The sequence below is a fragment of the Pristiophorus japonicus genome, chromosome 23, assembly GCF_044704955.1.
Source record: "Pristiophorus japonicus isolate sPriJap1 chromosome 23, sPriJap1.hap1, whole genome shotgun sequence".
NCBI classification, from domain to species: Eukaryota; Metazoa; Chordata; class Chondrichthyes; family Pristiophoridae; genus Pristiophorus; species Pristiophorus japonicus.
In genome coordinates this window covers 47,745,450-47,766,181 of record NC_091999.1, presented here as the reverse complement: position 1 = coordinate 47,766,181, position 20,732 = coordinate 47,745,450, and the positions used below count along the sequence as shown (strand labels likewise).

The 20,732-nt window shown below is 44.1% G+C and overlaps 7 non-coding genes across 7 annotated transcripts; all 7 read right to left on the bottom strand.

The window, feature by feature from the left end:
- Window positions 1-1,566: 1,566 nt before the first annotated feature.
- On the bottom strand, window positions 1,567-1,647 carry trnas-aga (transfer RNA serine (anticodon AGA)). The gene has a single exon. It is a non-coding gene; the product is annotated as a tRNA-Ser (tRNA).
- A 4,061-nt stretch (window positions 1,648-5,708) lies between these two features.
- On the bottom strand, window positions 5,709-5,780 carry trnad-guc (transfer RNA aspartic acid (anticodon GUC)). Its single transcript has one exon. It is a non-coding gene; the product is annotated as a tRNA-Asp (tRNA).
- Window positions 5,781-7,360: 1,580 nt separating this feature from the next.
- Window positions 7,361-7,441, bottom strand: trnas-aga (transfer RNA serine (anticodon AGA)). Its single transcript has one exon. It is a non-coding gene; the product is annotated as a tRNA-Ser (tRNA).
- Window positions 7,442-9,300: 1,859 nt separating this feature from the next.
- On the bottom strand, window positions 9,301-9,381 carry trnas-aga (transfer RNA serine (anticodon AGA)). Its single transcript has one exon. It is a non-coding gene; the product is annotated as a tRNA-Ser (tRNA).
- Window positions 9,382-11,219: 1,838 nt separating this feature from the next.
- Window positions 11,220-11,300, bottom strand: trnas-aga (transfer RNA serine (anticodon AGA)). Its single transcript has one exon. It is a non-coding gene; the product is annotated as a tRNA-Ser (tRNA).
- Window positions 11,301-13,138: 1,838 nt separating this feature from the next.
- Window positions 13,139-13,219, bottom strand: trnas-aga (transfer RNA serine (anticodon AGA)). The gene has a single exon. It is a non-coding gene; the product is annotated as a tRNA-Ser (tRNA).
- A 2,138-nt stretch (window positions 13,220-15,357) lies between these two features.
- Window positions 15,358-15,429, bottom strand: trnad-guc (transfer RNA aspartic acid (anticodon GUC)). Its single transcript has one exon. It is a non-coding gene; the product is annotated as a tRNA-Asp (tRNA).
- Between the last annotated feature and the right edge of the window lie 5,303 nt (window positions 15,430-20,732).

Here is a 20,732-nt window from a genome sequence, read left to right as displayed (position 1 = left end):
GCTCTGTCAGAGCAGGAATCGAGTCACTGTGAACAGAACTGGAAACCAGGAGAAGTCGACAGACACATTGAGAGACAGAGACAAATCGACAAACAGGGAGAGACAGATAGCGAGATAGGGACAACGAGAGACAGAAAGTGTGAGACTGAGAAGGAGAGGCAGACTGAGTGAGAAAAAGACTCAAATATATACATATACAGAGATGTGTGTGTGATCTATTAAGAGAGAGAGGGAAAGAGTGAGAGAAAGACAATGATAAAGACAGTGACAAGGAGAGAGACAGGTAGAGAGAGAGCGATACAGACTAAAACAGAAAATGATGGAAATACTTCTCAGCTTACAGGCAGGGACTAACAGAGACAGGCAAAGACATGGACAGACCGAATTGATGGGAAAGAGAGAGCCAGTCAGACAAACAGTCAGAGAGAATCCCATTGGACCAGACGTGGCAACGTGAGAAAGAGACAGATTGAGAGACAAAGACAAACAGAGAAACAGGGACAGACAGAGTGAGTCAGACTGAGAGAGACAAAGACTCAAACATACAAAACTCTCTGAAGAGAGAGAGAGAGGCAGAAACCGAGCGACACAGATACATTTCACAATTTCATTTCATTATCGGTTCAGAGTGTCACATTGTTACAGAAAATTGCTGATTCAACCGATGAAAATCCGGTCTCACTGATCAGAATGGGAGGAAATCCGTGTTAAATTAAAGAGATACCAGGAGTGGGGGACGAACCCACGCGGGACAAACCCATTGAGTTTTAAGGCCAACGCCTCAACCACTCGGCTATTCTGGTCCTGTGAGAATCTGGATTCTGTCTCTGTGAGAATCTGGACTTCAACCCCAACACCACATACAAACACATGCACATCGGCATTCAGTGAGCATTTAGGAACATTTTTAGGAATATTGAGACGGGGGCAACTCTCCTATTCTTTTTCGAGTAATGCACTGGAAACTTTCATATCCACCCGAGGGTGCAGACGGAGCTTCAATTCAACATTTCATCCGAAAGTCAACAGCTCCAACATTGCAAAATTCCGCAAGTGCTGCACTTGAGTGTTAGCCAAGATGATATGCTCAAGTCTCAGGAGTGCGACTTGAACAGACAAACTCCCGATTCAGTCGAGAATGCGGCCACTGAACCAAAGCCGATACAAAAGTTCACAACCGTATTATTTTCCCCAAGTCGTTTTTATTAGTTCCAGGACATACCAAATTCATGGTGATGATTTCCAGTGACAGTTGCACATACACAGAGACGTATAAATAGATAGACAGACACAGAGACCCACACACACGTAACCAAAAATTTGCACGCATCAAAGGGCATGCACAGATGCCTCAGACATCTCGAGGGATAGACAGGCTGAATCACTGTCGCAACTTTGACTGATGTTTGCGATTTTTGAAACGGATGTATCGTGAATATTGCAGATTAATAAAAATGAGAAAAAAATGTCAAAGTTGAAAGGTGTGGGACGTTATTCCATTTATCTCAGGATCAGTTTGGCAGAGAACCGGTTAAATTGTGAAATGGAATGAAAAATGCTGAGAATCGTAGTCGGCAGGATTCGAACCTGCGCGGGATAACCCAATGGATTTCTAGTCCATCGCCTTAACCACTCGGCCACGGCTACTGTGTCGCTGACTTTTTAAACTCTACTCAGAAAAAACTCAGTCATCCATCTCTGTGCAGCAGACGGCCAAAGACTCCTGAAAAATTCTCCGTTTGCTAAAAATCTGGACGAGACAATCTCATCGACCTGTATTTTTACAGTTCCATATTGCTCTGGAACTTTTTAATATGCATCTCTTCCAAGAAACAGAAGTAAAATTCGACATCTTGAAACAACTGCATCCCCGTCGGGGAATTGAATCACGGTCTCCCGCGTGACAGGCGGGGATACTCACCACTATACTAACGAGGAACTGACGGGTACCAGTCCTGTCGGAGCTGGAATCGAGTCACTGTGAACAGAACTGGACACCAGGAGAAGTCGACAGACACATTGAGAGACAGAGACAAACCGACAAACAGGGAGAGACAGACAGTGAGATAGAGACAACGAGAGACAGAAAGTGTGAGACTGAGAAGGAGAGGCAGACTGAGTGAGAAAAAGACTCAAATATATACATATACAGAGATGTGTGTGTGTGATCTATTAAGAGAGAGAGGGAAAGAGTGAGAGAAAGAAAATGATAAAGACAGTGACAAGGAGAGAGACAGATAGAGAGAGAGCGATAGAGACTAAAACAGAAAATGATGGAAATACTTCTCAGCTTACAGGCAGGGACTAACAGAGATAAGCAAAGACATGGACAGACCGAAATGATGGGAAAGAGAGAGCCAGTCAGACAAAGAGTCAGAGAGAATCCCATTGGACCAGACGTGGCACCGTGAGAAAGAGACAGATTGAGAGACAAAGACAAACAGAGAAACAGGGACAGACAGAGTGAGTCAGACTGAGAGAGACAAAGACTCAAACATACAAACTCTCTGAAGAGAGAGAGAGAGGCAGAAACCGAGCGACACAGATACATTTCACAATCGGTTCAGAGTGTCACATTGTTACAGAAAATTGCTGATTCAACCGATGAAAATCCGGTCTCACTGATCAGAATGGGAGGAAATCCGTGTTAAATTAAAGAGACACCAGGAGTGGGGGACGAACCCACGCGGGACAAACTCATTGAGTTTTAAGGCCAACGCCTCAACCACTCGGCTATTCTGGTCCTGTGAGAACCTGGATTCTGTCTCTGTGAGAATCTGGGCTTCAACCCCAACCCCACATACAAACACATGCACATCGGCTTTCAGTGAGCATTTACGAACATTTTTAGTAATATTGAGACGGTGGCAACTCTCCTATTCTTTTTCGAGTAATGCACTGGGAACTTTCATATCCACCCGAGGGTGCAGACGGAGCTTCAATTTAATTTTTCATCCGAAAGTCAACAGCCATAACATTGCAAAATTCCCCAAGTGCTGCACTTGAGTGTTGGCCAAGATGATATGCTCAAGTCTCAGAAGTGCGACTTGAACAGACAAACTCCCGATTCAGTCGAGAATGCGGCCACTGAACCAAAGCCGATACAAAAGTTCACAACCGTATTATTTTCCCAAAGTCGTTTTTATAAGTTCCAGGACATACCAAATTCATGGTGATGATTTCCAGTGACAGTTGCACATACACAGAGACATATAAATAGATAGACAGACACAGAGACCCACACACATGTAACCAAAAATTTGCACGCACCAACGGGCATGCACAGATGCCTCAGACATCTCGAGGGATAGACAGGCTGAATCACTGTCGCAATTTTTGAAACGGATGTATCGTGAATATTGCAGATTAATAAAAGTGAGAAAAAAATGTCAAAGTTGAAAGGTGTGGGACGTTATTCCATCTATCTCAGGATCAGTTTGGCAGAGAACCGGTTAAATTGTGAAATGGAATGAAAAATGCTGAGAATCTTAGTCGGCAGGATTCGAACCTGCGTGGGATAACGCAATGGATTTCTAGTCCATCGCCTCAACCACTCGGCCACGACTACTGTGTCGCTGCCTTTTTAAACTTTACTCAGAAAAAACTCAGTCATCCATCTCTGTGCAGCAGACGGCCAAAGACTCCTGAAAAATTCTCCGTTTGCTAAAAATCTGGACGAGACAATCTCATCGACCTGTATTTTTACAGTTCCATATTGCTCTGGAACTTTTTAATATGCATCTCTTCCAAGAAACAGAAGTAAAATTCGACATCTTGAAACAACTGCATTCCCGTCGGGGAATTGAATCACGGTCTCCCGCGTGACAGGCGGGGATACTCACCACTATACTAACGAGGAACTGACGGGTACCAGTCCTGTCAGAGCTGGAATCGAGTCACTGTGAACAGAACTGGACACCAGGAGAAGTTGACAGACACATTGAGAGACAGAGACAAACCGACAAACAGGGAGAGACAGACAGTGAGATAGAGACAACGAGAGACAGAAAGTGTGAGACTGAGAAGGAGAGGCAGACTGAGTGAGAAAAAGACTCAAATATATACATATACAGAGATGTGTATGTGTGATCTATTAAGAGAGAGAGGGAAAGAGTGAGAGAAATAAAATGATAAAGACAGTGACAAGAAGAGAGACAGATAGAGAGAGAGCGATAGAGACTAAAACAGAAAATGATGGAAATACTTCTCAGCTTACAGGCAGGGACTAACAGAGATAAGCAAAGACATGGACAGACCGAAATGATGGGAAAGAGAGAGCCAGTCAGACAAAGAGTCAGAGAGAATCCCATTGGACCAGACGTGGCACCGTGAGAAAGAGACAGATTGAGAGACAAAGACAAACAGAGAAACAGGGACAGACAGAGTGAGTCAGACTGAGAGAGACAAAGACTCAAACATACAAACTCTCTGAAGAGAGAGAGAGAGGCAGAAACCGAGCGACACAGATACATTTCACAATCGGTTCAGAGTGTCACATTGTTACAGAAAATTGCTGATTCAACCGATGAAAATCCGGTCTCACTGATCAGAATGGGAGGAAATCCGTGTTAAATTAAAGAGACACCAGGAGTGGGGTACGAACCCACGCGGGACAAACTCATTGAGTTTTAAGGCCAACGCCTCAACCACTCGGCTATTCTGGTCCTGTGAGAACCTGGATTCTGTCTCTGTGAGAATCTGGGCTTCAACCCCAACCCCACATACAAACACATGCACATCGGCTTTCAGTGAGCATTTACGAACATTTTTAGTAATATTGACACGGGGGCAACTCTCCTATTCTTTTTCGAGTAATGCACTGGGAACTTTCATATCCACCCGAGGGTGCAGACGGAGCTTCAATTTAATTTTTCATCCGAAAGTCAACAGCCATAACATTGCAAAATTCCCCAAGTGCTGCACTTGAGTGTTGGCCAAGATGATATGCTCAAGTCTCAGAAGTGCGACTTGAACAGACAAACTCCCGATTCAGTCGAGAATGCGGCCACTGAACCAAAGCCGATACAAAAGTTCACAACCGTATTATTTTCCCCAAGTCGTTTTTATAAGTTCCAGGACATACCAAATTCATGGTGATGATTTCCAGTGACAGTTGCACATACACAGAGACATATAAATAGATAGACAGACACAGAGACCCACACACATGTAACCAAAAATTTGCACGCACCAACGGGCATGCACAGATGCCTCAGACATCTCGAGGGATAGACAGGCTGAATCACTGTCGCAATTTTTGAAACGGATGTATCGTGAATATTGCAGATTAATAAAAGTGAGAAAAAAATGTCAAAGTTGAAAGGTGTGGGACGTTATTCCATCTATCTCAGGATCAGTTTGGCAGAGAACCGGTTAAATTGTGAAATGGAATGAAAAATGCTGAGAATCTTAGTCGGCAGGATTCGAACCTGCGTGGGATAACGCAATGGATTTCTAGTCCATCGCCTCAACCACTCGGCCACGACTACTGTGTCGCTACCTTTTTAAACTTTACTCAGAAAAAACTCAGTCATCCATCTCTGTGCAGCAGACGGCCAAAGACTCCTGAAAAATTCTCCGTTTGCTAAAAATCTGGACGAGAAAATCTCATCTACCTATATTTTTACAGTTCCATATTGCTCTGGAACTTTTTAATATGCATCTCATCCAAGAAACAGAAGTAAAATTCGACATCTTGAAACAACTGCCTCCCCGTCGGGGAATTGAACCACGGTCTCCCGCGTGACAGGCGGGGATACTCACCACTATACTAACGAGGAACTGACGGGCACCAGCTCTGTCAGAGCAGGAATCGAGTCACTGTGAACAGAACTGGAAACCAGGAGAAGTCGACAGACACATTGAGAGACAGAGACAAATCGACAAACAGGGAGAGACAGATAGCGAGATAGAGACAACGAGAGACAGAAAGTGTGAGACTGAGAAGGAGAGGCAGACTGAGTGAGAAAAAGACTCAAATATATACATATACAGAGATGTGTGTGTGATCTATTAAGAGAGAGAGGGAAAGAGTGATAGAAAGACAATGATAAAGACAGTGACAAGGAGAGAGACAGGTAGAGAGAGAGCGATACAGACTAAAACAGAAAATGATGGAAATACTTCTCAGCTTACAGGCAGGGACTAACAGAGACAGGCAAAGACATGGACAGACCGAATTGATGGGAAAGAGAGAGCCAGTCAGACAAACAGTCAGAGAGAATCCCATTGGACCAGACGTGGCAACGTGAGAAAGAGACAGATTGAGAGACAAAGACAAACAGAGAAACAGGGACAGACAGAGTGAGTCAGACTGAGAGAGACAAAGACTCAAACATACAAAACTCTCTGAAGAGAGAGAGAGAGGCAGAAACCGAGCGACACAGATACATTTCACAATTTCATTTCATTATCGGTTCAGAGTGTCACATTGTTACAGAAAATTGCTGATTCAACCGATGAAAATCCGGTCTCACTGATCAGAATGGGAGGAAATCCGTGTTAAATTAAAGAGATACCAGGAGTGGGGGACGAACCCACGCGGGACAAACCCATTGAGTTGTAAGGCCAACGCCTCAACCACTCGGCTATTCTGGTCCTGTGAGAACCTGGATTCTGTCTCTGTGAGAATCTGGGCTTCAACCCCAACCCCACATACAAACACATGCACATCGGCTTTCAGTGAGCATTTAGGAACATTTTTAGGAATATTGAGACGGGGGCAACTCTCCTATTCTTTTTCGAGTAATGCACTGGAAACTTTCATATCCACCCGAGGGTGCAGACGGAGCTTCAATTCAACATTTCATCCGAAAGTCAACAGCTCCAACATTGCAAAATTCCGCAAGTGCTGCACTTGAGTGTTAGCCAAGATGATATGCTCAAGTCTCAGGAGTGCGACTTGAACAGACAAACTCCCGATTCAGTCGAGAATGCGGCCACTGAACCAAAGCCGATACAAAAGTTCACAACCGTATTAGTTTCCCCAAGTCGTTTTTATTAGTTCCAGGACATACCAAATTCATGGTGATGATTTCCAGTGACAGTTGCACATACACAGAGACGTATAAATAGATAGACAGACACAGAGACCCACACACACGTAACCAAAAATTTGCACGCATCAAAGGGCATGCACAGATGCCTCAGACATCTCGAGGGATAGACAGGCTGAATCACTGTCGCAACTTTGACTGATGTTTGCGATTTTTGAAACGGATGTATCGTGAATATTGCAGATTAATAAAAATGAGAAAAAAATGTCAAAGTTGAAAGGTGTGGGACGTTATTCCGTCTATCTCAGGATCAGTTTGGCAGAGAACCGGTTAAATTGTGAAATGGAATGAAAAATGCTGAGAATCGTAGTCGGCAGGATTTGAACCTGCGCAGGATAACCCAATGGATTTCTAGTCCATCGCCTTAACCATTCGGCCACGACTACTGTGTCGCTGCCTTTTTAAACTCTACTCAGAAAAAACTCAGTCATCCATCTCTGTGCAGCAGACGGCCAAAGACTCCTGAAAAATTCTCCGTTTGCTAAAAATCTGGACGAGACAATCTCATCGACCAGTATTTTTACAGTTCCATATTGCTCTGGAACTTTTTAATATGCATCTCTTCCAAGAAACAGAAGTAAAATTCGACATCTTGAAACAACTGCATCCCGTCGGGGAATTGAACCACGGTCTCCCGCGTGACAGGCGGGGATACTCACCACTATACTAACGAGGAACGGACGGGTGCCAGTTCTGTCAGAGCTGGAATCGAGTCACTGTGAACAGAACTGGACACCAGGAGAAGTCGACAGACACATTGAGAGACAGAGACAAACCGACAAACAGGGAGAGACAGACAGCGAGATAGAGACAACGAGAGACAGAAAGTGTGAGACTGAGAAGGAGAGGCAGACTGAGTGAGAAAAAGACTCCAATATATACATATACAGAGATGTGTGTGTGTGATCTATTAAGAGAGAGAGGGAAAGAGTGAGAGAAAGAAAATGATAAAGACAGTGACAAGGAGAGAGACAGATAGAGAGAGAGCGATAGAGACTATAACGGAAAATGATGGAAATACTTCTCAGCTGACAGGCAGGGACGAACAGAGATTAGCTAAGACATGGACAGACCGAAATGATGGGAAAGAGAGAGCCAGTCAGACAAAGACTCAGAGAGAATCCCATTGGACCAGACGTGGCACCGTGAGAAAGAGACAGATTGAGAGACAAAGACAAACAGAGAAACAGGGACAGACAGAGTGAGTCAGACTGAGAGAGACAAAGACTCAAACATACAAACCTCTCTGAAGAGAGAGAGAGAGGCAGAAACCGAGCGACACAGATACATTTCACAATCGGTTCAGAGTGTCACATTGTTACAGAAAATTGCTGATTCAACCGATGAAAATCCGGTCTCACTGATCAGAATGGGAGGAAATCCGTGTTAAATTAAAGAGATACCAGGAGTGGGGGACGAACCCACGCGGGACAAACTCATTGAGTTTTAAGGCCAACGCCTCAACCACTCGGCTATTCTGGTCCTGTGAGAACCTGGATTCTGTCTCTGTGAGAATCTGGGCTTCAACCCCAACACCACATACAAACACATGCACATCGGCTTTCAGTGAGCATTTACGAACATTTTTAGTAATATTGACACGGGGGCAACTCTCCTATTCTTTTTCGAGTAATGCACTGGGAACTTTCATATCCACCCGAGGGTGCAGACGGAGCTTCAATTTAATTTTTCATCCGAAAGTCAACAGCCATAACATTGCAAAATTCCCCAAGTGCTGCACTTGAGTGTTAGCCAAGATGATATGCTCAAGTCTCAGGAGTGCGACTTGAACAGACAAACTCCCGATTCAGTCGAGAATGCGGCCACTGAACCAAAGCCGATACAAAATTTCACAACCGTGTTATTTTCCCCAAGTCGTTTTTATAATTTCCAGGACATACCAAATTCATGGTGATGATTTGCAGTGACAGTTGCACATACACAGAGACATATAAATAGATAGACAGACACAGAGACCCACACACATGTAACCAAAAATTTGCACGCACCAACGGGCATGCACAGATGCCTCAGACATCTCGAGGGATAGACAGGCTGAATCACTGTTGCAACTTTGACTGATGTTTGCGATTTTTGAAACGGATGTATCGTGAATATTGCAGATTTATAAAAATGAGAAAAAAATGTCAAAGTTGAAAGGTGTGGGACGTTATTCCATCTATCTCAAAATCAGTTTGGCAGAGAACCGGTTAAATTGTGAAATGGAATGAAAAATGCTGAGAATCGTAGTCGGCAAGATTCGAACCTGCGCGGGATAACCCAATGGATTTCTAGTCCATCGCCTTAACCACTCGGCCACGACTACTGTGTCGCTGCCTTTTTAAACTTTACTCAGAAAAAACTCAGTCATCCATCTCTGTGCAGCAGACGGCCAAAGACTCCTGAAAAATTCTCCGTTTGCGAAAAATCTGGACGAGACAATCTCATCTACCTGTATTTTTACAGTTCCATATTGCTCTGGAACTTTTTAATATGCATCTCTTCCAAGAAACAGAAGTAAAATTCGACATCTTGAAACAACTGCATCCCCGTCGGGGAATTGAATCACGGTCTCCCGCGTGACAGGCGGGGATACTCACCACTATACTAACGAGGAACTGACGGGTACCAGTCCTGTCAGAGCTGGAATCGAGTCACTGTGAACAGAACTGGACACCAGGAGAAGTCGACAGACACATTGAGAGACAGAGACAAACCGACAAACAGGGAGAGACAGACAGTGAGATAGAGACAACGAGAGACAGAAAGTGTGAGACTGAGAAGGAGAGGCAGACTGAGTGAGAAAAAGACTCAAATATATACATATACAGAGATGTGTGTGTGATCTATTAAGAGAGAGAGGGAAAGAGTGAGAGAAAGAAAACGATAAAGACAGTGACAAGGAGAGAGACAGATAGAGAGAGAGCGATAGAGACTAAAACAGAAAATGATGGAAATACTTCTCAGCTTACAGGCAGGGACTAACAGAGATAAGCAAAGACATGGACAGACCGAAATGATGGGAAAGAGAGAGCCAGTCAGACAAAGAGTCAGAGAGAATCCCATTGGACCAGACGTGGCACCGTGAGAAAGAGACAGATTGAGAGACAAAGACAAACAGAGAAACAGGGACAGACAGAGTGAGTCAGACTGAGAGAGACAAAGACTCAAACATACAAACTCTCTGAAGAGAGAGAGAGAGGCAGAAACCGAGCGACACAGATACATTTCACAATCGGTTCAGAGTGTCACATTGTTACAGAAAATTGCTGATTCAACCGATGAAAATCCGGTCTCACTGATCAGAATGGGAGGAAATCCGTGTTAAATTAAAGAGACACCAGGAGTGGGGGACGAACCCACGCGGGACAAACTCATTGAGTTTTAAGGCCAACGCCTCAACCACTCGGCTATTCTGGTCCTGTGAGAACCTGGATTCTGTCTCTGTGAGAATCTGGGCTTCAACCCCAACCCCACATACAAACACATGCACATCGGCTTTCAGTGAGCATTTACGAACATTTTTAGTAATATTGAGACGGGGGCAACTCTCCTATTCTTTTTCGAGTAATGCTCTGGGAACTTTCATATCCACCCGAGGGTGCAGACGGAGCTTCAATTTAATTTTTCATCCGAAAGTCAACAGCCATAACATTGCAAAATTCACCAAGTGCTGCACTTGAGTGTTGGCCAAGATGATATGCTCAAGTCTCAGAAGTGCGACTTGAACAGACAAACTCCCGATTCAGTCGAGAATGCGGCCACTGAACCAAAGCCGATACAAAATTTCACAACCGTATTATTTTCCCCAAGTCGTTTTTATAAGTTCCAGGACATACCAAATTCATGGTGATGATTTCCAGTGACAGTTGCACATACACAGAGACATATAAATAGATAGACAGACACAGAGACCCACACACATGTAACCAAAAATTTGCACGCACCAACGGTCATGCACAGATGCCTCAGACATCTCGAGGGATAGACAGGCTGAATCACTGTCGCAATTTTTGAAACGGATGTATCGTGAATATTGCAGATTAATAAAAGTGAGAAAAAAATGTCAAAGTTGAAAGGTGTGGGACGTTATTCCATCTATCTCAGGATCAGTTTGGCAGAGAACCGGTTAAATTGTGAAATGGAATGAAAAATGCTGAGAATCGTAGTCGGCAAGATTCGAACCTGCGCGGGATAACCCAATGGATTTCTAGTCCATCGCCTTAACCACTCGGCCACGACTACTGTGTCGCTGCCTTTTTAAACTTTACTCAGAAAAAACTCAGTCATCCATCTCTGTGCAGCAGACGGCCAAAGACTCCTGAAAAATTCTCCGTTTGCGAAAAATCTGGACGAGACAATCTCATCTACCTGTATTTTTACAGTTCCATATTGCTCTGGAACTTTTTAATATGCATCTCTTCCAAGAAACAGAAGTAAAATTCGACATCTTGAAACAACTGCATCCCCGTCGGGGAATTGAATCACGGTCTCCCGCGTGACAGGCGGGGATACTCACCACTATACTAACGAGGAACTGACGGGTACCAGTCCTGTCAGAGCTGGAATCGAGTCACTGTGAACAGAACTGGACACCAGGAGAAGTCGACAGACACATTGAGAGACAGAGACAAACCGACAAACAGGGAGAGACAGACAGTGAGATAGAGACAACGAGAGACAGAAAGTGTGAGACTGAGAAGGAGAGGCAGACTGAGTGAGAAAAAGACTCAAATATATACATATACAGAGATGTGTGTGTGATCTATTAAGAGAGAGAGGGAAAGAGTGAGAGAAAGAAAACGATAAAGACAGTGACAAGGAGAGAGACAGATAGAGAGAGAGCGATAGAGACTAAAACAGAAAATGATGGAAATACTTCTCAGCTTACAGGCAGGGACTAACAGAGATAAGCAAAGACATGGACAGACCGAAATGATGGGAAAGAGAGAGCCAGTCAGACAAAGAGTCAGAGAGAATCCCATTGGACCAGACGTGGCACCGTGAGAAAGAGACAGATTGAGAGACAAAGACAAACAGAGAAACAGGGACAGACAGAGTGAGTCAGACTGAGAGAGACAAAGACTCAAACATACAAACTCTCTGAAGAGAGAGAGAGAGGCAGAAACCGAGCGACACAGATACATTTCACAATCGGTTCAGAGTGTCACATTGTTACAGAAAATTGCTGATTCAACCGATGAAAATCCGGTCTCACTGATCAGAATGGGAGGAAATCCGTGTTAAATTAAAGAGACACCAGGAGTGGGGGACGAACCCACGCGGGACAAACTCATTGAGTTTTAAGGCCAACGCCTCAACCACTCGGCTATTCTGGTCCTGTGAGAACCTGGATTCTGTCTCTGTGAGAATCTGGGCTTCAACCCCAACCCCACATACAAACACATGCACATCGGCTTTCAGTGAGCATTTACGAACATTTTTAGTAATATTGAGACGGGGGCAACTCTCCTATTCTTTTTCGAGTAATGCTCTGGGAACTTTCATATCCACCCGAGGGTGCAGACGGAGCTTCAATTTAATTTTTCATCCGAAAGTCAACAGCCATAACATTGCAAAATTCACCAAGTGCTGCACTTGAGTGTTGGCCAAGATGATATGCTCAAGTCTCAGAAGTGCGACTTGAACAGACAAACTCCCGATTCAGTCGAGAATGCGGCCACTGAACCAAAGCCGATACAAAATTTCACAACCGTATTATTTTCCCCAAGTCGTTTTTATAAGTTCCAGGACATACCAAATTCATGGTGATGATTTCCAGTGACAGTTGCACATACACAGAGACATATAAATAGATAGACAGACACAGAGACCCACACACATGTAACCAAAAATTTGCACGCACCAACGGGCATGCACAGATGCCTCAGACATCTCGAGGGATAGACAGGCTGAATCACTGTCGCAATTTTTGAAACGGATGTATCGTGAATATTGCAGATTAATAAAAGTGAGAAAAAAATGTCAAAGTTGAAAGGTGTGGGACGTTATTCCATCTATCTCAGGATCAGTTTGGCAGAGAACCGGTTAAATTGTGAAATGGAATGAAAAATGCTGAGAATCGTAGTCGGCAGGATTCGAACCTGCGCGGGATAACCCAATGGATTTCTAGTCCATCGCCTTAACCACTCGGCCACGACTACTGTGTCGCTGCCTTTTTAAACTTTACTCAGAAAAAACTCAGTCATCCATCTCTGTGCAGCAGACGGCCAAAGACTCCTGAAAAATTCTCCGTTTGCGAAAAATCTGGACGAGACAATCTCATCTACCTGTATTTTTACAGTTCCATATTGCTCTGGAACTTTTTAATATGCATCTCTTCCAAGAAACAGAAGTAAAATTCGACATCTTGAAACAACTGCATCCCCGTCGGGGAATTGAATCACGGTCTCCCGCGTGACAGGCGGGGATACTCACCACTATACTAACGAGGAACTGACGGGTACCAGTCCTGTCAGAGCTGGAATCGAGTCACTGTGAACAGAACTGGACACCAGGAGAAGTCGACAGACACATTGAGAGACAGAGACAAACCGACAAACAGGGAGAGACAGACAGTGAGATAGAGACAACGAGAGACAGAAAGTGTGAGACTGAGAAGGAGAGGCAGACTGAGTGAGAAAAAGACTCAAATATATACATATACAGAGATGTGTGTGTGATCTATTAAGAGAGAGAGGGAAAGAGTGAGAGAAAGAAAACGATAAAGACAGTGACAAGGAGAGAGACAGATAGAGAGAGAGCGATAGAGACTAAAACAGAAAATGATGGAAATACTTCTCAGCTTACAGGCAGGGACTAACAGAGATAAGCAAAGACATGGACAGACCGAAATGATGGGAAAGAGAGAGCCAGTCAGACAAAGAGTCAGAGAGAATCCCATTGGACCAGACGTGGCACCGTGAGAAAGAGACAGATTGAGAGACAAAGACAAACAGAGAAACAGGGACAGACAGAGTGAGTCAGACTGAGAGAGACAAAGACTCAAACATACAAACTCTCTGAAGAGAGAGAGAGAGGCAGAAACCGAGCGACACAGATACATTTCACAATCGGTTCAGAGTGTCACATTGTTACAGAAAATTGCTGATTCAACCGATGAAAATCCGGTCTCACTGATCAGAATGGGAGGAAATCCGTGTTAAATTAAAGAGACACCAGGAGTGGGGGACGAACCCACGCGGGACAAACTCATTGAGTTTTAAGGCCAACGCCTCAACCACTCGGCTATTCTGGTCCTGTGAGAACCTGGATTCTGTCTCTGTGAGAATCTGGGCTTCAACCCCAACCCCACATACAAACACATGCACATCGGCTTTCAGTGAGCATTTACGAACATTTTTAGTAATATTGAGACGGGGGCAACTCTCCTATTCTTTTTCGAGTAATGCTCTGGGAACTTTCATATCCACCCGAGGGTGCAGACGGAGCTTCAATTTAATTTTTCATCCGAAAGTCAACAGCCATAACATTGCAAAATTCACCAAGTGCTGCACTTGAGTGTTGGCCAAGATGATATGCTCAAGTCTCAGAAGTGCGACTTGAACAGACAAACTCCCGATTCAGTCGAGAATGCGGCCACTGAACCAAAGCCGATACAAAATTTCACAACCGTATTATTTTCCCCAAGTCGTTTTTATAAGTTCCAGGACATACCAAATTCATGGTGATGATTTCCAGTGACAGTTGCACATACACAGAGACATATAAATAGATAGACAGACACAGAGACCCACACACATGTAACCAAAAATTTGCACGCACCAACGGTCATGCACAGATGCCTCAGACATCTCGAGGGATAGACAGGCTGAATCACTGTCGCAATTTTTGAAACGGATGTATCGTGAATATTGCAGATTAATAAAAGTGAGAAAAAAATGTCAAAGTTGAAAGGTGTGGGACGTTATTCCATCTATCTCAGGATCAGTTTGGCAGAGAACCGGTTAAATTGTGAAATGGAATGAAAAATGCTGAGAATCTTAGTCGGCAAGATTCGAACCTGCGCGGGATAACCCAATGGATTTCTAGTCCATCGCCTTAACCACTCGTCCACGACTACTGTGTCGGTGCCTTTTTAAACTTTACTCAGAAAAAACTCAGTCATCCATCTCTGTGCAGCAGACGGCCAAAGACCCCTGAAAAATTCTCCGTTTGCTAAAAATCTGGACGAGACAATCTCATCCACCTGTATTTTTACAGTTCCATATTGCTCTGGAACTTTTTAACATGCATCTCTTCCAAGAAACAGAAGTAAAATTCGACCTCTTGAAACAACTGCCTCCCCGTCGGGGAATTGAACCCCGGTCTCCCGCGTGACAGGCGGGGATACTCACCACTATACTAACGAGGAACTGACGGGTACCAGCTCTGTCAGAGCAGGAATCGAGTCACTGTGAACAGAACTGGACACCAGGAGAAGTCGACAGACACATTGAGAGACAGAGACAAATCGACAAACAGGGAGAGACAGACAGCGAGATAGAGACAACGAGAGACAGAAAGTGTGAGACTGAGAAGGAGAGGCAGACTGAGTGAGAAAAAGACTCAAATATATACATATACAGAGATGTGTGTGTGATCTATTAAGAGCGAGAGGGAAAGAGTGAGAGAAAGACAATGATAAAGACAGTGACAAGGAGAGAGACAGATAGAGAGAGAGCGATAGAGACTAAAACAGAAAATGATGGAAATACTTCTCAGCTTACAGGCAGGGACTAACAGAGACAGGCAAAGACATGGACAGACCGAAATGATGGGAAAGAGAGAGCCAGTCAGACAAACAGTCAGAGAGAATCCCATTGGACCAGACGTGGCACCGTGAGAAAGAGACAGATTGAGAGACAAAGACAAACAGAGAAACAGGGACAGACAGAGTGAGTCAGAATGAGAGAGACAAAGACTCAAACATACAAAACTCTCTGAAGAGAGAGAGAGAGGCAGAAACCGAGCGACACAGATACATTTCACAATTTCATTTCATTATCGGTTCAGAGTGTCACATTGTTACAGAAAATTGCTGATTCAACCGATGAAAATCCGGTCTCACTGATCAGAATGGGAGGAAATCCGTGTTAAATTAAAGAGATACCAGGAGTGGTGGACGAACCCACGCGGGACAAACCCATTGAGTTTTGAGGCCAACGCCTCAACCACTTGGCTATTCTGGTCCTGTGAGAACCTGGATTCTGTCTCTGTGAGAATCTGGGCTTCAGCCCCAACCCCACATAGAAACACATGCACATCGGCTTTCAGTGAGCATTTAGGAACATTTTTAGGAATATTGAGACGGGGGCAACTCTCCTATTCTTTTTCGAGTAATGCACTGGAAACTTTCATATCCACCCGAGGGTGCAGACGGAGCTTCAATTCAACATTTCATCCGAAAGTCAACAGCTTCAACATTGCAAAATTCCCCAAGTGCTGCACTTGAGTGTTAGCCAAGATGATATGCTCAAGTCTCAGGAGTGCGACTTGAACAGACAAACACCCGATTCAGTCGAGAATGCGGCCACTGAACCAAAGCCGATACAAAAGTTCACAACCGTATTATTTTCCCCAAGTCGTTTTTATAAGTTCCAGGACATACCAAATTCATGGTGATGATTTCCAGTGACAGTTGCACATTCACAGAGACATATAAATAGATAGATAGACACAGAGACCCACACACACATAACCAAAAATTTGCACGCACCAACAGGCATGCACAGATGCCTCAGACATCTCGAGGGATAGACAGGCTGAATCACTGTCGCAACTTTGACTGATGTTTGCGACTTTTGAAACGGATGTATCGTGAATATTGCAGATTAATAAAAATGAGAAAAAAATGTCAAAGTTGAAAGGTGTGGGACGTTATTCCATCTATCTCAGGATCAGTTTGGCAGAGAACCACTGTGTCGCTGCCTCTTTAAACTTTACTCAGAAAAAACTCAGTCATCCATCTCTGTGCAGCAGACGGCCAAAGACTCCTGAAATATTCTCCGTTTGCTACAAATCTGGACGAGGCAATCTCATCTGTCTGTATTTTTACAGTTCCACATTGCTCTGGAACTTTTTAATATGCATCTCTTCCAAGAAACAGAAGTAAAATTAGACATCTTGAAACAACTGCCTCCCCGTCGGGGAATTGAACCCCGGTCTACCTCGTAAAAGGCAGGGATACTCACCACTATACTAACGAGGAACAGACGGGTCCCAGTTCTGTCAGAGCAGGAATCGAGTCACTTTGAACAGAACTGGACACCAGGAGAAGTCGACAGACACATTGAGAGACAGAGACAAACCGACAAACAGGGAGAGACAGACAGCGAGATAGAGACAACGAGAGACAGAAAGTGTGAGACTGAGAAGGAGAGGGAGACTGAGTGAGAAAAAGACTCAAATATATGCATATACAGAGATGTGTGTGTGATCTATTAAGGGAGAGACGGAAAGAGTGAGAGAAAGACAATGATAAAGACAGTGACAAGGAGAGAGACAGATAGATAGAGAGCGACAGAGACTAAAACAGAAAATGATGGAAATACTTCTCAGCTTACAGGCAGGGACTAACAGAGACAGGCAAAGAGATGGACAGACCGAAATGATGGGAAAGAGAGAGCCAGTCAGACAAACAGTCAGAGAGAATCCCATTGGACCAGGCGTGGCACCGTGAGAAAGAGACAGATTGAGGGACAAAGACAAACAGAGAAACAGGGACAGACAGAGTGAGTCAGACTGAGAGAGACAAAGACTCAAACATACAAAACTCTCTGAAGAGAGAGAGAGATGCAGAAACCGAGCGACACAGATACATTTCACAATTTCATTTCATTATCGGTTCAGAGTGTCACATTGTTGCAGAAAATTGCTGATTCAACCGATGAAAATCCGGTCTCACTGATCAGAATGGGAGGAAATCCGTGTTAAATTAAAGAGATACCAGGAGTGGGGGACGAACCCACGCGGGACAAACCCCTTGAGTTTTAAGGCCAACGCCTCAACCACTCGGCTATTCTGGTCCTGTGAGAACCTGGATTCTGTCTCTGTGAGAATCTGGGTTTCAACCCCAACCCCACATACAAACACATGCACATCGGCTTTCAGTGAGCATTTCCGAACATTTTTAGTAATGTTGACACGGGGGCAACTCTCCTATTCTTTTTCGAATAATGCACTGGGAACTTTCATATCCACCCGAGGGTGCAGACGGAGCTTCAATTTAACATTTCATCCGAAAGTCAACAGCTTCAACATTGCAAAATTCCCCAAGTGCTGCACTTGAGTGTTAGCCAAGATGATATGCTCAAGTCTCAGGAGTGCGACTTGAACAGACAAACTCCCGATTCAGTCGAGAATGCGGCCACTGAACCAAAGCCGATACAAAATTTCACAACCGTGTTATTTTCCCCAAGTCGTTTTTATAAGTTCCAGAACATACCAAATTCATAGTGATGATTTCCACAGACAGTTACACATACACAGAGACATATAAAGAGATAGACAGACACAGAGACACACACACACATAACCAAAAATTTGCACGCACCAACGGGCATGCACAGATGCCTTAGACATCTCGAGGGATAGACAGGCTGAATCACTGTCGCAACTTTGACTGATGTTTGCGATTTTTGAAACGGATGTATCGTGAATATTGCAGATTAATATAAATGAGAAAAACATGTCAAAGTTGAAAGGTGTGGGATGTTATTCCATCTATCTCAGGATCAGTTTGGCAGAGAACCGGTGAAATTGTGAAATGGAATGAAAAATGCTGAGAATCGTAGTGGGCACGATTCGAACCTCCGCGGGATAACCCAATGGATTTCTAGTCCATCGCCTTAACCACTCGGCCACGACTACTGCGTCGCTGCCTTTTTAAACGTTACTCAGAAAAAACTCAGTCATCCATCTCTGTGCAGCAGACGGCCAAAGACTCCTGAAAAATTCTCCGTTTGCTAAAAATCTGGACGAGGCAATCTCATCTACCTGTATTTTTACAGTTCGATATTGCTCTGGAACTTTTTAATATGCATCTCTTCGAAGAAACAGAAGTAAAATTCGACATCTTGAAACAACTGCCTTCCCGTTGGGGAATTCAAACCCGGTCTCTCGCGTGACAGGCAGGGGTACTCACCAGTATACTAACGAGGAACTGACGGGTACCAGTTCTGTCAGAGCAGGAATCGAGCCACTGTGAACAGAACTGGACACCATGAGATGTCGACAGACACATTGAGAGACAGAGACAAACCGACAAACAGGGAGAGACAGACAGCAAGATAGAGACAACGAGAGACAGAAAGTGTGAGACTGAGAAGGAGAGGAAGACTGAGTGCGAAAAAGAATCAAATATATACATATACAGAGATGTGTGTGTGTGATTTATTGAGAGAGAGAGGGAAAGAGTGAGAGAAAGACAATGATAAAGACAGTGACAAGGAGAGAGACAGATCGAGAGAGAGCGATAGAGATTAAAACAGAAAATGATGGAAATACTTCTCAGCTTACAGGCAGGGACTAACAGAGACAGGCAAAGACAGGGACAGACGGAAATGATGGGAAAGAGAGAGACAGTCAGACAAAGCGGCTGTGAGAATCCAATTGGAACAGACGTGTATTTAGATTTACAGAAGGCATTCGATGAGGTGCCTCACAAGAGATTATTATACGAGCAAGGATTAAGGATTGGTTAATTGACAGAAAACAGGGAGTAGGAATAAACGGGTGATTTTCGGGTTGGCAGGCTGTAACTGGTGGGGTGCTGCAAGAATCGGTGCTTGGGCCCCAGCTATTCACAATCTATATCAATAATTTGGATGAGGGGACCAAATGTCATATATCGAAGTCTGCTGAGGCTACAAAGCTCGTTGGGGATGTAAGTGTGAGGAGGATGAAAAGAGGTTTCAAACGGATATGTACAGGCTCAGTGAGTGGGCAAGAACATGGAAAATAAAATATAATGTGAAGAAATGTTAAGTTAGACACTTATAGTAAAAATAGAAAGGCAGAGTATTTTTTTTAAATGGTGAGAGTTTGGGAAACATTCTGTTCAGAGGGACGTGGGTGTTCTTGTACACAAATCGCTAAAAGTTAATATGCAGGTGCAGCAAGCAATTAAGAAATCAATAGGTTTATTGGCCTTTATTAAAAGAGGATTTGAATATTTACGTCTTACTGCAATTATACAGGGCCCTGGTGAGACCACACCTGGAGTATTGTGTGCAGTTTTGGTCTCCTGACCGAAGGAAAGATAAACTTGCTATAGAGGGAGTGCAATGAAGATTCACCAGACTGATTGCTGGGATGGGGGGATTGTCCTATGAGCGATTGAGTAGACTAGGCCTTTCTTCTCCAGCGTTTCGAAGAATGAGAGGTGAGAGACGAGACACACATCCCCTGAACAAATTTTTAAAAAGAGATGTGAGGTGCTTAAATTTAATCAAGGGCACCAGCTAAATTATTAGAGACACTCCCGGTCCTTCAGGGCCTGTGTCCAGGGGAGAAGCTGATGGGTTTATCTGATCATCTTTGGTTAAAATGTTGTGTTCATTGAGCTGAGCACCTCGTGCCAGCATCAAACACTCTCCAGTCGGGCACAGCATGGGTTAGATGCAGATTGAACCCATCGGTCGCTCCTCGACACAGATACTGAGGGACAGGGAGTGT